The sequence below is a fragment of the Oscarella lobularis genome, chromosome 19 (assembly GCF_947507565.1).
Source record: "Oscarella lobularis chromosome 19, ooOscLobu1.1, whole genome shotgun sequence".
NCBI lineage: Eukaryota > Metazoa > Porifera > Homoscleromorpha > Homosclerophorida > Oscarellidae > Oscarella > Oscarella lobularis.
Window position 1 is genome coordinate 1,664,876 of NC_089193.1, and position 19,746 is coordinate 1,684,621.

Here is a 19,746-nt window from a genome sequence, read left to right on the forward strand (position 1 = left end):
ATGAGTACCTTCAACAGAAAACATATTGAGTACCTTCAACAGAAAACAGAAAACATATTGAGTACAGTACCTTCAACAGAAAAATATTTAGTACCTTCAACAGAAAACATATTGAGTACCTTCAACAGAAAACATATTGAGTACGTTCAACAGAAAACGTAATGAGTACCTTCAACAGAAAACATATTGAGTACCTTCAACAGAAAACAGAAAACATATTGAGTACCTACAACAGAAAACAGAAAACATATTGAGTACGTTCAACAGAAAACATATTTAGTACGTTCAACAGAAAACATAATGAGTACCTTCAACAGAAAACATTGAGTACCTTCAACAGAAAACGTAATGAGTACCTTCAGCAGAAAACAGAAAACATGTTGAGTACGTTTAACAGAAAACATAATGAGTACCTTCAACAGAAAACATAATGAGTACCTTCAACAGAAAACATATTGAGTACGTTCAACAGAAAACAGAAAACAGATTGAGACCTACAACAGAAAACAGAAAACATTGAGTACCTACAACAGAAAAAGAAAACAGATTGAGTACACTGTACCTACAACAGAAAACAGATTGAGTACCTTCAACAGAAAACATAATGAGTACCTTCAACAGAAAACATATTGAGTACCTTCAACAGAAAACAGAAAACATATTGAGTACAGTACCTTCAACAGAAAACAAAATGAGTACCTTCAAGAGAAAACATATTGAGTACCTTCAACAGAAAACGTAATGAGTACCTTCAACAGAAAACGTAAAGAGTACCTTCAACAGAAAACGTATTGAGTACCTACAACAGAAAACAGAAAACATATTGAGTACCTTCAAAAAAAACAGAAAACATATTGAGTACAGTACCTTCAACAGAAAAATATTGAGTACCTTCAACAGAAAACGTAATGAGTACCTTTAACAGAAAACGTATTGAGTACCTACAACAGAAAACAGAAAACATATTGAGTACGTTCAACAGAAAACATATTGAATACGTTCAACAGAAAACATATTGAGTACCTTCAACAGAAAACATATTGAGTACGTTCAACAGAAAACATAATGAGTACCTTCAGCAGAAAACATATTGAGTACCTTAAACAGAAAACGTAATGAGTACCTTCAACAGAAAACATATTGAGTACCTTCAACAGAAAACAGAAAACATATTGAGTACCTACAACAGAAAACAGCAAACATATTGAGTACGTTCAACAGAAAACATATTGAGTACGTTCAACAGAAAACATAATGAGTACCTTCAACAGAGAACATTGAGTACCTTCAACAGAAAACGTAATGAGTACCTTCAACAGAAAACAGAAAACATGTTGAGTACGTTTAACAGAAAACATAATGAGTACCTTCAACAGAAAACATAATGAGTACCTTCAACAGAAAACATATTGAGTACCTTCAACAGAAAACAGAAAACATATTGAGTACAGTACCTTCAACAGAAAAATATTGAGTACCTTCAACAGAAAACATATTGAGTACGTTCAACAGAAAACATAATGAGTACCTTCAACAGAAAACATATTGAGTACGTTCAACAGAAAACATAATGAGTACCTTCAACAGAAAACATATTGAGTACCTTCAACGGAAAACGTAATGAGTACCTTCAACAGAAAACATTTTGAGTACCTTCAACAGAAAACAGAAAACATATTGAGTACCTACAACAGAAAACAGAAAACATATTGAGTACGTTCAACAGAAAACATATTGAGTACGTTCAACAGAAAACATAATGAGTACCTTCAACAGAAAACATTGAGTACCTTCAACAGAAAACGTAATGAGTACCTTCAACAGAAAACAGAAAACATGTTGAGTACGTTTAACAGAAAACATAATGAGTACCTTCAACAGAAAACATAATGAGTACCTTCAACAGAAAACATATTGAGTACGTTCAACAGAAAACAGAAAACAGATTGAGACCTACAACAGAAAACAGAAAACATTGAGTACCTACAACAGAAAAAGAAAACAGATTGAGTACACTGTACCTACAACAGAAAACAGATTGAGTACCTTCAACAGAAAACATAATGAGTACCTTCAACAGAAAACATATTGAGTACCTTCAACAGAAAACAGAAAACATATTGAGTACAGTACCTTCAACAGAAAACAAAATGAGTACCTTCAAGAGAAAACATATTGAGTACCTTCAACAGAAAACGTAATGAGTACCTTCAACAGAAAACGTAAAGAGTACCTTCAACAGAAAACGTATTGAGTACCTACAACAGAAAACAGAAAACATATTGAGTGCCTTCAAAAAAAACAGAAAACATATTGAGTACAGTACCTTCAACAGAAAAATATTGAGTACCTTCAACAGAAAACGTAATGAGTACCTTTAACAGAAAACGTATTGAGTACCTACAACAGAAAACAGAAAACATATTGAGTACGTTCAACAGAAAACATATTGAATACGTTCAACAGAAAACATATTGAGTACCTTCAACAGAAAACATATTGAGTACGTTCAACAGAAAACATAATGAGTACCTTCAGCAGAAAACATATTGAGTACCTTCAACAGAAAACGTAATGAGTACCTTCAACAGAAAACATATTGAGTACCTTCAACAGAAAACAGAAAACATATTGAGTACCTACAACAGAAAACAGCAAACATATTGAGTACGTTCAACAGAAAACATATTGAGTACGTTCAACAGAAAACATAATGAGTACCTTCAACAGAAAACATTGAGTACCTTCAACAGAAAACGTAATGAGTACCTTCAACAGAAAACAGAAAACATGTTGAGTACGTTTAACAGAAAACATAATGAGTACCTTCAACAGAAAACATAATGAGTACCTTCAACAGAAAACATATTGAGTACCTTCAACAGAAAACAGAAAACATATTGAGTACAGTACCTTCAACAGAAAAATATTGAGTACCTTCAACAGAAAACATATTGAGTACGTTCAACAGAAAACATAATGAGTACCTTCAACAGAAAACATATTGAGTACGTTCAACAGAAAACATAATGAGTACCTTCAACAGAAAACATATTGAGTACCTTCAACGGAAAACGTAATGAGTACCTTCAACAGAAAACATTTTGAGTACCTTCAACAGAAAACAGAAAACATATTGAGTACCTACAACAGAAAACAGAAAACATATTGAGTACGTTCAACAGAAAACATATTGAGTACGTTCAACAGAAAACATAATGAGTACCTTCAACAGAAAACATTGAGTACCTTCAACAGAAAACGTAATGAGTACCTTCAACAGAAAACATATTGAGTACCTTCAACAGAAAACATATTGAGTACCTTCAACAGAAAACAGAAAACATATTGAGTACAGTACCTTCTAACAGAAAACACATTCACTTCCTTCAACAGAAAACATATTGAGTACCTTCAACAGAAAACACATTGAGTACCTACAACAGAAAACACATTGAGTACCTACAACAGAAAACACATTCAGTACCTTCAACAGGAAACATATTGAGTACCTTCAACAGAAAACACATTGAGTACCTACAACAGAAAACACATTGAGTACCTTCAACAGAAAACATCATGAGTACCTTCAACAGAAAACATATTGAGTACAGTACCTTCTAACAGAAAACACATTCACTTCCTTCAACAGAAAACATATTGAGTACCTTCAACAGAAAACACATTGAGTACCTACAACAGAAAACACATTGAGTACCTACAACAGAAAACACATTCAGTACCTTCAACAGAAAACATATTGAGTACCTTCAACAGAAAACACATTGAGTACCTACAACAGAAAACACATTGAGTACCTTCAACAGAAAACATCATGAGTACCTTCAACAGAAAACATATTGAGTACCTTCAACAGAAAACATATTGAGTACCTTCAACAGAAAACAGAAAACATATTGAATACGTTCAACAGAAAACATATTGAATACCTTCAACAGAAAACAAAATGAGTACCTTCAACAGAAAACATATTGAGTACCTTCAACAGAAAACGTAATGAGTACCTTCAACAGAAAACATAATGAGTACCTTCAACAGAAAACGTATTGAGTACCTACAACAGAAAACAGAAAACATATTGAGTACGTTCAACAGAAAACATATTGAATACGTTCAACAGAAAACATAATGAGTACCTTCAACAGAAAACCTAATGAGTACCTTCAACAGAAAACATATTGAGTACCTTCAACAGAAAACAGAAAACATACTGAGTACGTTTAGAAGAAAACATAATGAGTACCTTCAACAGAAAACATATTGAGTACGTTCAACAGAAAACAGAAAACAGATTGAGACCTACAACAGAAAACAGAAAACATTGAGTACCTACAACAGAAAAAGAAAACAGATTGAGTACACTGTACCTACAACAGAAAACAGATTGAGTACCTTCAACAGAAAACATAATGAGTACCTTCAACAGAAAACATATTGAGTACATTGAACAGAAAACAGAAAACATATTGAGTACAGTACCTTCAACAGAAAAATATTGAGTACCTTCAACAGAAAACATATTGAGTACCTTCAACAGAAAACATATTGAGTACGTTCAACAGAAAACGTAATGAGTACCTTCAACAGAAAACATATTGAGTACCTTCAACAGAAAACAGAAAACATATTGAGTACCTACAACAGAAAACAGAAAACATATTGAGTACGTTCAACAGAAAACATATTGAGTACGTTCAACAGAAAACATATTGAGTACCTTCAACAGAAAACATTGAGTACCTTCAACAGAAAACGTAATGAGTACCTTTAACAGAAAACAGAAAACATGTTGAGTACGTTTAACAGAAAACATAATGAGTACCTTCAACAGAAAACATAATGAGTACCTTCAACAGAAAACATATTGAGTACGTTCAACAGAAAACAGAAAACAGATTGAGACCTACAACAGAAAACAGAAAACATTGAGTACCTACAACAGAAAAAGAAAACAGATTGAGTACACTGTACCTACAACAGAAAACAGATTGAGTACCTTCAACAGAAAACATAATGAGTACCTTCAACAGAAAACATATTGAGTACCTTCAACAGAAAACAGAAAACATATTGAGTACAGTACCTTCAACAGAAAAATATTGAGTACCTTCAACAGAAAACATATTGAGTACGTTCAACAGAAAACGTAAAGAGTACCTTCAACAGAAAACGTATTGAGTACCTACAACAGAAAACAGAAAACATATTGAGTACGTTCAACAGAAAACATATTGAATACGTTCAACAGAAAACATATTGAGTACCTTCAACAGAAAACGTAATGAGTACCTTTAACAGAAAACGTATTGAGTACCTACAACAGAAAACAGAAAACATATTGAGTACGTTCAACAGAAAACATATTGAATACGTTCAACAGAAAACATATTGAGTACCTTCAACAGAAAACATATTGAGTACGTTCAACAGAAAACATAATGAGTACCTTCAGCAGAAAACATATTGAGTACCTTCAACAGAAAACGTAATGAGTACCTTCAACAGAAAACATATTGAGTACCTTCAACAGAAAACAGAAAACATATTGAGTACCTACTACAGAAAACAGCAAACATATTGAGTACGTTCAACAGAAAACATATTGAGTACGTTCAACAGAAAACATAATGAGTACCTTCAACAGAAAACATTGAGTACCTTCAACAGAAAACGTAATGAGTACCTTCAACAGAAAACAGAAAACATGTTGAGTACGTTTAACAGAAAACATAATGAGTACCTTCAACAGAAAACATAATGAGTACCTTCAACAGAAAACATATTGAGTACCTTCAACAGAAAACAGAAAACATATTGAGTACAGTACCTTCAACAGAAAAATATTGAGTACCTTCAACAGAAAACATATTGTGTACGTTCAACAGAAAACATAATGAGTACCTTCAACAGAAAACATATTGAGTACGTTCAACAGAAAACATAATGAGTACCTTCAACAGAAAACATATTGAGTACCTTCAACGGAAAACGTAATGAGTACCTTCAACAGAAAACATTTTGAGTACCTTCAACAGAAAACAGAAAACATATTGAGTACCTACAACAGAAAACAGAAAACATATTGAGTACGTTCAACAGAAAACATATTGAGTACGTTCAACAGAAAACATAATGAGTACCTTCAACAGAAAACATTGAGTACCTTCAACAGAAAACGTAATGAGTACCTTCAACAGAAAACAGAAAACATGTTGAGTACGTTTAACAGAAAACATAATGAGTACCTTCAACAGAAAACATAATGAGTACCTTCAACAGAAAACATATTGAGTACGTTCAACAGAAAACAGAAAACAGATTGAGACCTACAACAGAAAACAGAAAACATTGAGTACCTACAACAGAAAAAGAAAACAGATTGAGTACACTGTACCTACAACAGAAAACAGATTGAGTACCTTCAACAGAAAACATATTGAGTACCTTCAACAGAAAACAGAAAACATATTGAGTACAGTACCTTCAACAGAAAAATATTGAGTACCTTCAACAGAAAACATATTGAGTACCTTCAACAGAAAACGTAATGAGTACCTTCAACAGAAAACGTAATGAGTACCTTCAACAGAAAACGTATTGAGTACCTACAACAGAAAACAGAAAACATATTGAGTACGTTCAACAGAAAACATATTGAATACGTTCAACAGAAAACATAATGAGTACCTTCAACAGAAAACATAATGAGTACCTTCAACAGAAAACATATTGAGTACCTTCAACAGAAAACAGAAAACATATTGAGTACAGTACCTTCTAACAGAAAACACATTCACTTCCTTCAACAGAAAACATATTGAGTACCTTCAACAGAAAACACATTGAGTACCTACAACAGAAAACACATTGAGTACCTACAACAGAAAACACATTCAGTACCTTCAACAGAAAACATATTGAGTACCTTCAACAGAAAACACATTGAGTACCTACAACAGAAAACACATTGAGTACCTTCAACAGAAAACATCATGAGTACCTTCAACAGAAAACATATTGAGTACCTTCAACAGAAAACATATTGAGTACCTTCAACAGAAAACAGAAAACATATTGAATACGTTCAACAGAAAACATATTGAATACCTTCAACAGAAAACAAAATGAGTACCTTCAACAGAAAACATATTGAGTACCTTCAACAGAAAACGTAATGAGTACCTTCAACAGAAAACATAATGAGTACCTTCAACAGAAAACGTATTGAGTACCTACAACAGAAAACAGAAAACATATTGAGTACGTTCAACAGAAAACATATTGAATAAGTTCAACAGAAAACATATTGAGTACCTTCAACAGAAAACGTAATGAGTACCTTCAACAGAAAACGTATTGAGTACCTACAACAGAAAACAGAAAACATATTGAGTATGTTCAACAGAAAACATATTGAATACGTTCAACAGAAAACATAATGAGTACCTTCAACAGAAAACATAATGAGTACCTGCAACAGAAAACATATTGAGTACCTTCAACAGAAAACAGAAAACATATTGAGTACGTTTAACAGAAAACATAATGAGTACCTTCAACAGAAAACATATTGAGTACGTTAAACAGAAAACAGAAAACAGATTGAGACCTACAACAGAAAACAGAAAACAATGAGTACCTACAACGGAAAAAGAAAACAGATTGAGTACACTGTACCTACAACAGAAAACAGATTGAGTACCTTCAACAGAAAACATAATGAGTACCTTCAACAGAAAACATATTGAGTACCTTCAACAGAAAACAGAAAACATATTGAGTACAGTACCTTCAACAGAAAAATATTTAGTACCTTCAACAGAAAACATATTGAGTACCTTCAACAGAAAACATATTGAGTACGTTCAACAGAAAACGTAATGAGTACCTTCAACAGAAAACATATTGAGTACCTTCAACAGAAAACAGAAAACATATTGAGTACCTACAACAGAAAACAGAAAACATATTGAGTACGTTCAACAGAAAACATATTTAGTACGTTCAACAGAAAACATAATGAGTACCTTCAACAGAAAACATTGAGTACCTTCAACAGAAAACGTAATGAGTACCTTCAGCAGAAAACAGAAAACATGTTGAGTACGTTTAACAGAAAACATAATGAGTACCTTCAACAGAAAACACATTGAGTACCTACAACAGAAAACACATTGAGTACCTTCAACAGAAAACATCATGAGTACCTTCAACAGAAAACATATTGAGTACAGTACCTTCTAACAGAAAACACATTCACTTCCTTCAACAGAAAACATATTGAGTACCTTCAACAGAAAACACATTGAGTACCTACAACAGAAAACACATTGAGTACCTACAACAGAAAACACATTCAGTACCTTCAACAGAAAACATATTGAGTACCTTCAACAGAAAACACATTGAGTACCTACAACAGAAAACACATTGAGTACCTTCAACAGAAAACATCATGAGTACCTTCAACAGAAAACATATTGAGTACCTTCAACAGAAAACATATTGAGTACCTTCAACAGAAAACAGAAAACATATTGAATACGTTCAACAGAAAACATATTGAATACCTTCAACAGAAAACAAAATGAGTACCTTCAACAGAAAACATATTGAGTACCTTCAACAGAAAACGTAATGAGTACCTTCAACAGAAAACATAATGAGTACCTTCAACAGAAAACGTATTGAGTACCTACAACAGAAAACAGAAAACATATTGAGTACGTTCAACAGAAAACATATTGAATACGTTCAACAGAAAACATAATGAGTACCTTCAACAGAAAACCTAATGAGTACCTTCAACAGAAAACATATTGAGTACCTTCAACAGAAAACAGAAAACATACTGAGTACGTTTAGAAGAAAACATAATGAGTACCTTCAACAGAAAACATATTGAGTACGTTCAACAGAAAACAGAAAACAGATTGAGACCTACAACAGAAAACAGAAAACATTGAGTACCTACAACAGAAAAAGAAAACAGATTGAGTACACTGTACCTACAACAGAAAACAGATTGAGTACCTTCAACAGAAAACATAATGAGTACCTTCAACAGAAAACATATTGAGTACCTTGAACAGAAAACAGAAAACATATTGAGTACAGTACCTTCAACAGAAAAATATTGAGTACCTTCAACAGAAAACATATTGAGTACCTTCAACAGAAAACATATTGAGTACGTTCAACAGAAAACGTAATGAGTACCTTCAACAGAAAACATATTGAGTACCTTCAACAGAAAACAGAAAACATATTGAGTACCTACAACAGAAAACAGAAAACATATTGAGTACGTTCAACAGAAAACATATTGAGTACGTTCAACAGAAAACATATTGAGTACCTTCAACAGAAAACATTGAGTACCTTCAACAGAAAACGTAATGAGTACCTTTAACAGAAAACAGAAAACATGTTGAGTACGTTTAACAGAAAACATAATGAGTACCTTCAACAGAAAACATAATGAGTACCTTCAACAGAAAACATATTGAGTACGTTCAACAGAAAACAGAAAACAGATTGAGACCTACAACAGAAAACAGAAAACATTGAGTACCTACAACAGAAAAAGAAAACAGATTGAGTACACTGTACCTACAACAGAAAACAGATTGAGTACCTTCAACAGAAAACATAATGAGTACCTTCAACAGAAAACATATTGAGTACCTTCAACAGAAAACAGAAAACATATTGAGTACAGTACCTTCAACAGAAAAATATTGAGTACCTTCAACAGAAAACATATTGAGTACGTTCAACAGAAAACGTAAAGAGTACCTTCAACAGAAAACGTATTGAGTACCTACAACAGAAAACAGAAAACATATTGAGTACGTTCAACAGAAAACATATTGAATACGTTCAACAGAAAACATATTGAGTACCTTCAACAGAAAACGTAATGAGTACCTTTAACAGAAAACGTATTGAGTACCTACAACAGAAAACAGAAAACATATTGAGTACGTTCAACAGAAAACATATTGAATACGTTCAACAGAAAACATATTGAGTACCTTCAACAGAAAACATATTGAGTACGTTCAACAGAAAACATAATGAGTACCTTCAGCAGAAAACATATTGAGTACCTTCAACAGAAAACGTAATGAGTACCTTCAACAGAAAACATATTGAGTACCTTCAACAGAAAACAGAAAACATATTGAGTACCTACTACAGAAAACAGCAAACATATTGAGTACGTTCAACAGAAAACATATTGAGTACGTTCAACAGAAAACATAATGAGTACCTTCAACAGAAAACATTGAGTACCTTCAACAGAAAACGTAATGAGTACCTTCAACAGAAAACAGAAAACATGTTGAGTACGTTTAACAGAAAACATAATGAGTACCTTCAACAGAAAACATAATGAGTACCTTCAACAGAAAACATATTGAGTACCTTCAACAGAAAACAGAAAACATATTGAGTACAGTACCTTCAACAGAAAAATATTGAGTACCTTCAACAGAAAACATATTGTGTACGTTCAACAGAAAACATAATGAGTACCTTCAACAGAAAACATATTGAGTACGTTCAACAGAAAACATAATGAGTACCTTCAACAGAAAACATATTGAGTACCTTCAACGGAAAACGTAATGAGTACCTTCAACAGAAAACATTTTGAGTACCTTCAACAGAAAACAGAAAACATATTGAGTACCTACAACAGAAAACAGAAAACATATTGAGTACGTTCAACAGAAAACATATTGAGTACGTTCAACAGAAAACATAATGAGTACCTTCAACAGAAAACATTGAGTACCTTCAACAGAAAACGTAATGAGTACCTTCAACAGAAAACAGAAAACATGTTGAGTACGTTTAACAGAAAACATAATGAGTACCTTCAACAGAAAACATAATGAGTACCTTCAACAGAAAACATATTGAGTACGTTCAACAGAAAACAGAAAACAGATTGAGACCTACAACAGAAAACAGAAAACATTGAGTACCTACAACAGAAAAAGAAAACAGATTGAGTACACTGTACCTACAACAGAAAACAGATTGAGTACCTTCAACAGAAAACATATTGAGTACCTTCAACAGAAAACAGAAAACATATTGAGTACAGTACCTTCAACAGAAAAATATTGAGTACCTTCAACAGAAAACATATTGAGTACCTTCAACAGAAAACGTAATGAGTACCTTCAACAGAAAACGTAATGAGTACCTTCAACAGAAAACGTATTGAGTACCTACAACAGAAAACAGAAAACATATTGAGTACGTTCAACAGAAAACATATTGAATACGTTCAACAGAAAACATAATGAGTACCTTCAACAGAAAACATAATGAGTACCTTCAACAGAAAACATATTGAGTACCTTCAACAGAAAACAGAAAACATATTGAGTACAGTACCTTCTAACAGAAAACACATTCACTTCCTTCAACAGAAAACATATTGAGTACCTTCAACAGAAAACACATTGAGTACCTACAACAGAAAACACATTGAGTACCTACAACAGAAAACACATTCAGTACCTTCAACAGAAAACATATTGAGTACCTTCAACAGAAAACACATTGAGTACCTACAACAGAAAACACATTGAGTACCTTCAACAGAAAACATCATGAGTACCTTCAACAGAAAACATATTGAGTACCTTCAACAGAAAACATATTGAGTACCTTCAACAGAAAACAGAAAACATATTGAATACGTTCAACAGAAAACATATTGAATACCTTCAACAGAAAACAAAATGAGTACCTTCAACAGAAAACATATTGAGTACCTTCAACAGAAAACGTAATGAGTACCTTCAACAGAAAACATAATGAGTACCTTCAACAGAAAACGTATTGAGTACCTACAACAGAAAACAGAAAACATATTGAGTACGTTCAACAGAAAACATATTGAATAAGTTCAACAGAAAACATATTGAGTACCTTCAACAGAAAACGTAATGAGTACCTTCAACAGAAAACGTATTGAGTACCTACAACAGAAAACAGAAAACATATTGAGTATGTTCAACAGAAAACATATTGAATACGTTCAACAGAAAACATAATGAGTACCTTCAACAGAAAACATAATGAGTACCTGCAACAGAAAACATATTGAGTACCTTCAACAGAAAACAGAAAACATATTGAGTACGTTTAACAGAAAACATAATGAGTACCTTCAACAGAAAACATATTGAGTACGTTAAACAGAAAACAGAAAACAGATTGAGACCTACAACAGAAAACAGAAAACAATGAGTACCTACAACGGAAAAAGAAAACAGATTGAGTACACTGTACCTACAACAGAAAACAGATTGAGTACCTTCAACAGAAAACATAATGAGTACCTTCAACAGAAAACATATTGAGTACCTTCAACAGAAAACAGAAAACATATTGAGTACAGTACCTTCAACAGAAAAATATTTAGTACCTTCAACAGAAAACATATTGAGTACCTTCAACAGAAAACATATTGAGTACGTTCAACAGAAAACGTAATGAGTACCTTCAACAGAAAACATATTGAGTACCTTCAACAGAAAACAGAAAACATATTGAGTACCTACAACAGAAAACAGAAAACATATTGAGTACGTTCAACAGAAAACATATTTAGTACGTTCAACAGAAAACATAATGAGTACCTTCAACAGAAAACATTGAGTACCTTCAACAGAAAACGTAATGAGTACCTTCAGCAGAAAACAGAAAACATGTTGAGTACGTTTAACAGAAAACATAATGAGTACCTTCAACAGAAAACATAATGAGTACCTTCAACAGAAAACATATTGAGTACGTTCAACAGAAAACAGAAAACAGATTGAGACCTACAACAGAAAACAGAAAACATTGAGTAGCTACAACAGAAAAAGAAAACAGATTGAGTACACTGTACCTACAACAGAAAACAGATTGAGTACCTTCAACAGAAACCATAATGAGTACCTTCAACAGAAAACATATTGAGTACCTTCAACAGAAAACAGAAAACATATTGAGTACAGTACCTTCAACAGAAAAATATTGAGTACCTTCAAGAGAAAACATATTGAGTACCTTCAACAGAAAACGTAATGAGTACCTTCAACAGAAAACGTAAAGAGTACCTTCAACAGAAAACGTATTGAGTACCTACAACAGAAAACAGAAAACATATTGAGTACGTTCAACAGAAAACATATTGAATACGTTCAACAGAAAACAGATTGAGTACCTTCAACAGAAAACATAATGAGTACCTTCAACAGAAAACATATTGAGTACCTTCAACAGAAAACAGAAAACATATTGAGTACAGTACCTTCAACAGAAAAATATTTAGTACCTTCAACAGAAAACATATTGAGTACCTTCAACAGAAAACATATTGAGTACGTTCAACAGAAAACGTAATGAGTACCTTCAACAGAAAACATATTGAGTACCTTCAACAGAAAACAGAAAACATATTGAGTACCTACAACAGAAAACAGAAAACATATTGAGTACGTTCAACAGAAAACATATTTAGTACGTTCAACAGAAAACATAATGAGTACCTTCAACAGAAAACATTGAGTACCTTCAACAGAAAACGTAATGAGTACCTTCAGCAGAAAACAGAAAACATGTTGAGTACGTTTAACAGAAAACATAATGAGTACCTTCAACAGAAAACATAATGAGTACCTTCAACAGAAAACATATTGAGTACGTTCAACAGAAAACAGAAAACAGATTGAGACCTACAACAGAAAACAGAAAACATTGAGTACCTACAACAGAAAAAGAAAACAGATTGAGTACACTGTACCTACAACAGAAAACAGATTGAGTACCTTCAACAGAAAACATAATGAGTACCTTCAACAGAAAACATATTGAGTACCTTCAACAGAAAACAGAAAACATATTGAGTACAGTACCTTCAACAGAAAACAAAATGAGTACCTTCAAGAGAAAACATATTGAGTACCTTCAACAGAAAACGTAATGAGTACCTTCAACAGAAAACGTAAAGAGTACCTTCAACAGAAAACGTATTGAGTACCTACAACAGAAAACAGAAAACATATTGAGTACGTTCAACAGAAAACATAATGAATACGTTCAACAGAAAACATATTGAGTACCTTCAAGAGAAAACGTAATGAGTACCTTTAACAGAAAACGTATTGAGTACCTACAACAGAAAACAGAAAACATATTGAGTACGTTCAACAGAAAACATATTGAATACGTTCAACAGAAAACATATTGAGTACCTTCAACAGAAAACATATTGAGTACGTTCAACAGAAAACATAATGAGTACCTTCAGCAGAAAACATATTGAGTACCTTCAACAGAAAACGTAATGAGTACCTTCAACAGAAAACATATTGAGTACCTTCAACAGAAAACAGAAAACATATTGAGTACCTACTACAGAAAACAGCAAACATATTGAGTACGTTCAACAGAAAACATATTGAGTACGTTCAACAGAAAACATAATGAGTACCTTCAACAGAAAACAGAAAACATGTTGATTACGTTTAACAGAAAACATAATGAGTACCTTCAACAGAAAACATAATGAGTACCTTCAACAGAAAACATATTGAGTACCTTCAACAGAAAACAGAAAACATATTGAGTACAGTACCTTCAACAGAAAACATAATGAGTACCTTCAACAGAAAACATATTGAGTACGTTCAACAGAAAACATAATGAGTACCTTCAACAGAAAACATATTGAGTACCTTCAACGGAAAACGTAATGAGTACCAACAACAGAAAAGATTTTGAGTACCTTCAACAGAAAACAGAAAACATATTGAGTACCTACAACAGAAAACAGAAAACATATTGAGTACGTTCAACAGAAAACATATTGAGTACGTTCAACAGAAAACATAATGAGTACCTTCAACAGAAAACATTGAGTACCTTCAACAGAAAACGTAATGAGTACCTTCAACAGAAAACAGAAAACATGTTGAGTACGTTTAACAGAAAACATAATGAGTACCTTCAACAGAAAACATAATGAGTACCTTCAACAGAAAACATATTGAGTACGTTCAACAGAAAACAGAAAACAGATTGAGACCTACAACAGAAAACAGAAAACATTGAGTACCTACAACAGAAAAAGAAAACAGATTGAGTACACTGTACCTAACACAGAAAACAGATTGAGTACCTTCAACAGAAAACATATTGAGTACCTTCAAAAAAAACAGAAAACATATTGAGTACAGTACCTTCAACAGAAAAATATTGAGTACCTTCAACAGAAAACATATTGAGTACCTTCAACAGAAAACGTAATGAGTACCTTCAACAGAAAACGTAATGAGTACCTTCAACAGAAAACGTATTGAGTACCTACAACAGAAAACAGAAAACATATTGAGTACGTTCAACAGAAAACATATTGAATACGTTCAACAGAAAACATAATGAGTACCTTCAACAGAAAACATAATGAGTACCTTCAACAGAAAACATATTGAGTACCTTCAACAGAAAACAGAAAACATATTGAGTACAGTACCTTCTAACAGAAAACACATTCACTTCCTTCAACAGAAAACATATTGAGTACCTTCAACAGAAAACACATTGAGTACCTACAACAGAAAACACATTGAGTACCTACAACAGAAAACACATTCAGTACCTTCAACAGAAAACATATTGAGTACCTTCAACAGAAAACACATTGAGTACCTACAACAGAAAACACATTGAGTACCTTCAACAGAAAACATCATGAGTACCTTCAACAGAAAACATATTGAGTACCTTCAACAGAAAACATATTGAGTACCTTCAACAGAAAACAGAAAACATATTGAATACGTTCAACAGAAAACATATTGAATACCTTCAACAGAAAACAAAATGAGTACCTTCAACAGAAAACATATTGAGTACCTTCAACAGAAAACGTAATGAGTACCTTCAACAGAAAACATAATGAGTACCTTCAACAGAAAACGTATTGAGTACCTACAACAGAAAACAGAAAACATATTGAGTACGTTCAACAGAAAACATATTGAATACGTTCAACAGAAAACATAATGAGTACCTTCAACAGAAAACCTAATGAGTACCTTCAACAGAAAACATATTGAGTACCTTCAACAGAAAACAGAAAACAGATTGAGACCTACAACAGAAAACAGAAAACATTGAGTACCTACAACAGAAAAAGAAAACAGATTGAGTACACTGTACCTACAACAGAAAACAGATTGAGTACCTTCAACAGAAAACATAATGAGTACCTTCAACAGAAAACATATTGAGTACCTTCAACAGAAAACAGAAAACATATTGAGTACAGTACCTTCAACAGAAAACAAAATGAGTACCTTCAAGAGAAAACATATTGAGTACCTTCAACAGAAAACGTAATGAGTACCTTCAACAGAAAACGTAAAGAGTACCTTCAACAGAAAACGTATTGAGTACCTACAACAGAAAACAGAAAACATATTGAGTACGTTCAACAGAAAACATATTGAATACGTTCAACAGAAAACATATTGAGTACCTTCAACAGAAAACGTAATGAGTACCTTTAACAGAAAACGTATTGAGTACCTACAACAGAAAACAGAAAACATATTGAGTACGTTCAACAGAAAACATATTGAATACGTTCAACAGAAAACATATTGAGTACCTTCAACAGAAAACATATTGAGTACGTTCAACAGAAAACATAATGAGTACCTTCAGCAGAAAACATATTGAGTACCTTCAACAGAAAACGTAATGAGTACCTTCAACAGAAAACATATTGAGTACCTTCAACAGAAAACAGAAAACATATTGAGTACCTACTACAGAAAACAGCAAACATATTGAGTACGTTCAACAGAAAACATATTGAGTACGTTCAACAGAAAACATAATGAGTACCTTCAACAGAAAACATTGAGTACCTTCAACAGAAAACGTAATGAGTACCTTCAACAGAAAACAGAAAACATGTTGAGTACGTTTAACAGAAAACATAATGAGTACCTTCAACAGAAAACATAATGAGTACCTTCAACAGAAAACATATTGAGTACCTTCAACAGAAAACAGAAAACATATTGAGTACAGTACCTTCAACAGAAAAATATTGAGTACCTTCAACAGAAAACATATTGAGTACGTTCAACAGAAAACATAATGAGTACCTTCAACAGAAAACATATTGAGTACGTTCAACAGAAAACATAATGAGTACCTTCAACAGAAAACATATTGAGTACCTTCAACGGAAAACGTAATGAGTACCAACAACAGAAAAGATTTTGAGTACCTTCAACAGAAAACAGAAAACATATTGAGTACCTACAACAGAAAACAGAAAACATATTGAGTACGTTCAACAGAAAACATATTGAGTACGTTCAACAGAAAACATAATGAGTACCTTCAACAGAAAACATTGAGTACCTTCAACAGAAAACGTAATGAGTACCTTCAACAGAAAACAGAAAACATGTTGAGTACGTTTAACAGAAAACATAATGAGTACCTTCAACAGAAAACATAATGAGTACCTTCAACAGAAAACATATTGAGTACGTTCAACAGAAAACAGAAAACAGATTGAGACCTACAACAGAAAAGAGAAAACATTGAGTACCTACAACAGAAAAAGAAAACAGATTGAGTACACTGTACCTACAACAGAAAACAGATTGAGTACCTTCAACAGAAAACATATTGAGTACCTTCAAAAAAAACAGAAAACATATTGAGTACAGTACCTTCAACAGAAAAATATTGAGTACCTTCAACAGAAAACATATTGAGTACCTTCAACAGAAAACGTAATGAGTACCTTCAACAGAAAACGTAATGAGTACCTTCAACAGAAAACGTATTGAGTACCTACAACAGAAAACAGAAAACATATTGAGTATGTTCAACAGAAAACATATTGAATACGTTCAACAGAAAACATAATGAGTACCTTCAACAGAAAACATAATGAGTACCTTCAACAGAAAACATATTGAGTACCTTCAACAGAAAACAGAAAACATATTGAGTACAGTACCTTCTAACAGAAAACACATTCACTTCCTTCAACAGAAAACATATTGAGTACCTTCAACAGAAAACACATTGAGTACCTACAACAGAAAACACATTGAGTACCTACAACAGAAAACACATTCAGTACCTTCAACAGAAAACATATTGAGTACCTTCAACAGAAAACACATTGAGTACCTACAACAGAAAACACATTGAGTACCTTCAACAGAAAACATCATGAGTACCTTCAACAGAAAACATATTGAGTACCTTCAACAGAAAACATATTGAGTACCTTCAACAGAAAACAGAAAACATATTGAATACGTTCAACAGAAAACATATTGAATACCTTCAACAGAAAACAAAATGAGTACCTTCAACAGAAAACATATTGAGTATTTTCAACAGAAAACGTAATGAGTACCTTCAACAGAAAACATAATGAGTACCTTCAACAGAAAACGTATTGAGTACCTACAACAGAAAACAGAAAACATATTGAGTACGTTCAACAGAAAACATATTGAATAAGTTCAACAGAAAACATATTGAGTACCTTCAACAGAAAACGTAATGAGTACCTTCAACAGAAAACGTATTGAGTACCTACAACAGAAAACAGAAAACATATTGAGTATGTTCAACAGAAAACATATTGAATACGTTCAACAGAAAACATAATGAGTACATTCAACAGAAAACATAATGAGTACCTTCAACAGAAAACATATTGAGTACCTTCAACAGAAAACAGAAAACATATTGAGTACGTTTAACAGAAAACATAATGAGTACCTTCAACAGAAAACGTATTGAGTACGTTAAACAGAAAACAGAAAACAGATTGAGACCTACAACAGAAAACAGAAAACAATGAGTACCTACAACGGAAAAAGAAAACAGATTGAGTACACTGTACCTACAACAGAAAACAGATTGAGTACCTTCAACAGAAAACATAATGAGTACCTTGAACAGAAAACATATTGAGTACCTTCAACAGAAAACAGAAAACATATTGAGTACAGTACCTTCAACAGAAAAATATTTAGTACCTTCAACAGAAAACATATTGAGTACCTTCAACAGAAAACATATTGAGTACGTTCAACAGAAAACGTAATGAGTACCTTCAACAGAAAACATATTGAGTACCTTCAACAGAAAACAGTAAACATATTGAGTACCTACAACAGAAAACAGAAAACATATTGAGTACGTTCAACAGAAAACATATTTAGTACGTTCAACAGAAAACATAATGAGTACCTTCAACAGAAAACATTGAGTACCTTCAACAGAAAACGTAATGAGTACTTTCAGCAGAAAACAGAAAACATGTTGAGTACGTTTAACAGAAAACATAATGAGTACCTTCAACAGAAAACATAATGAGTACCTTCAACAGAAAACATATTGAGTACGTTCAACAGAAAACAGAAAACAGATTGAGACCTACAACAGAAAACAGAAAACATTGAGTACCTACAACAGAAAAAGAAAACAGATTGAGTACACTGTACCTACAACAGAAAACAGATTGAGTACCTTCAACAGAAAACATAATGAGTACCTTCAACAGAAAACATATTGAGTACCTTCAACAGAAAACAGAAAACATATTGAGTACAGTACCTTCAACAGAAAAATATTGAGTACCTTCAAGAGAAAACA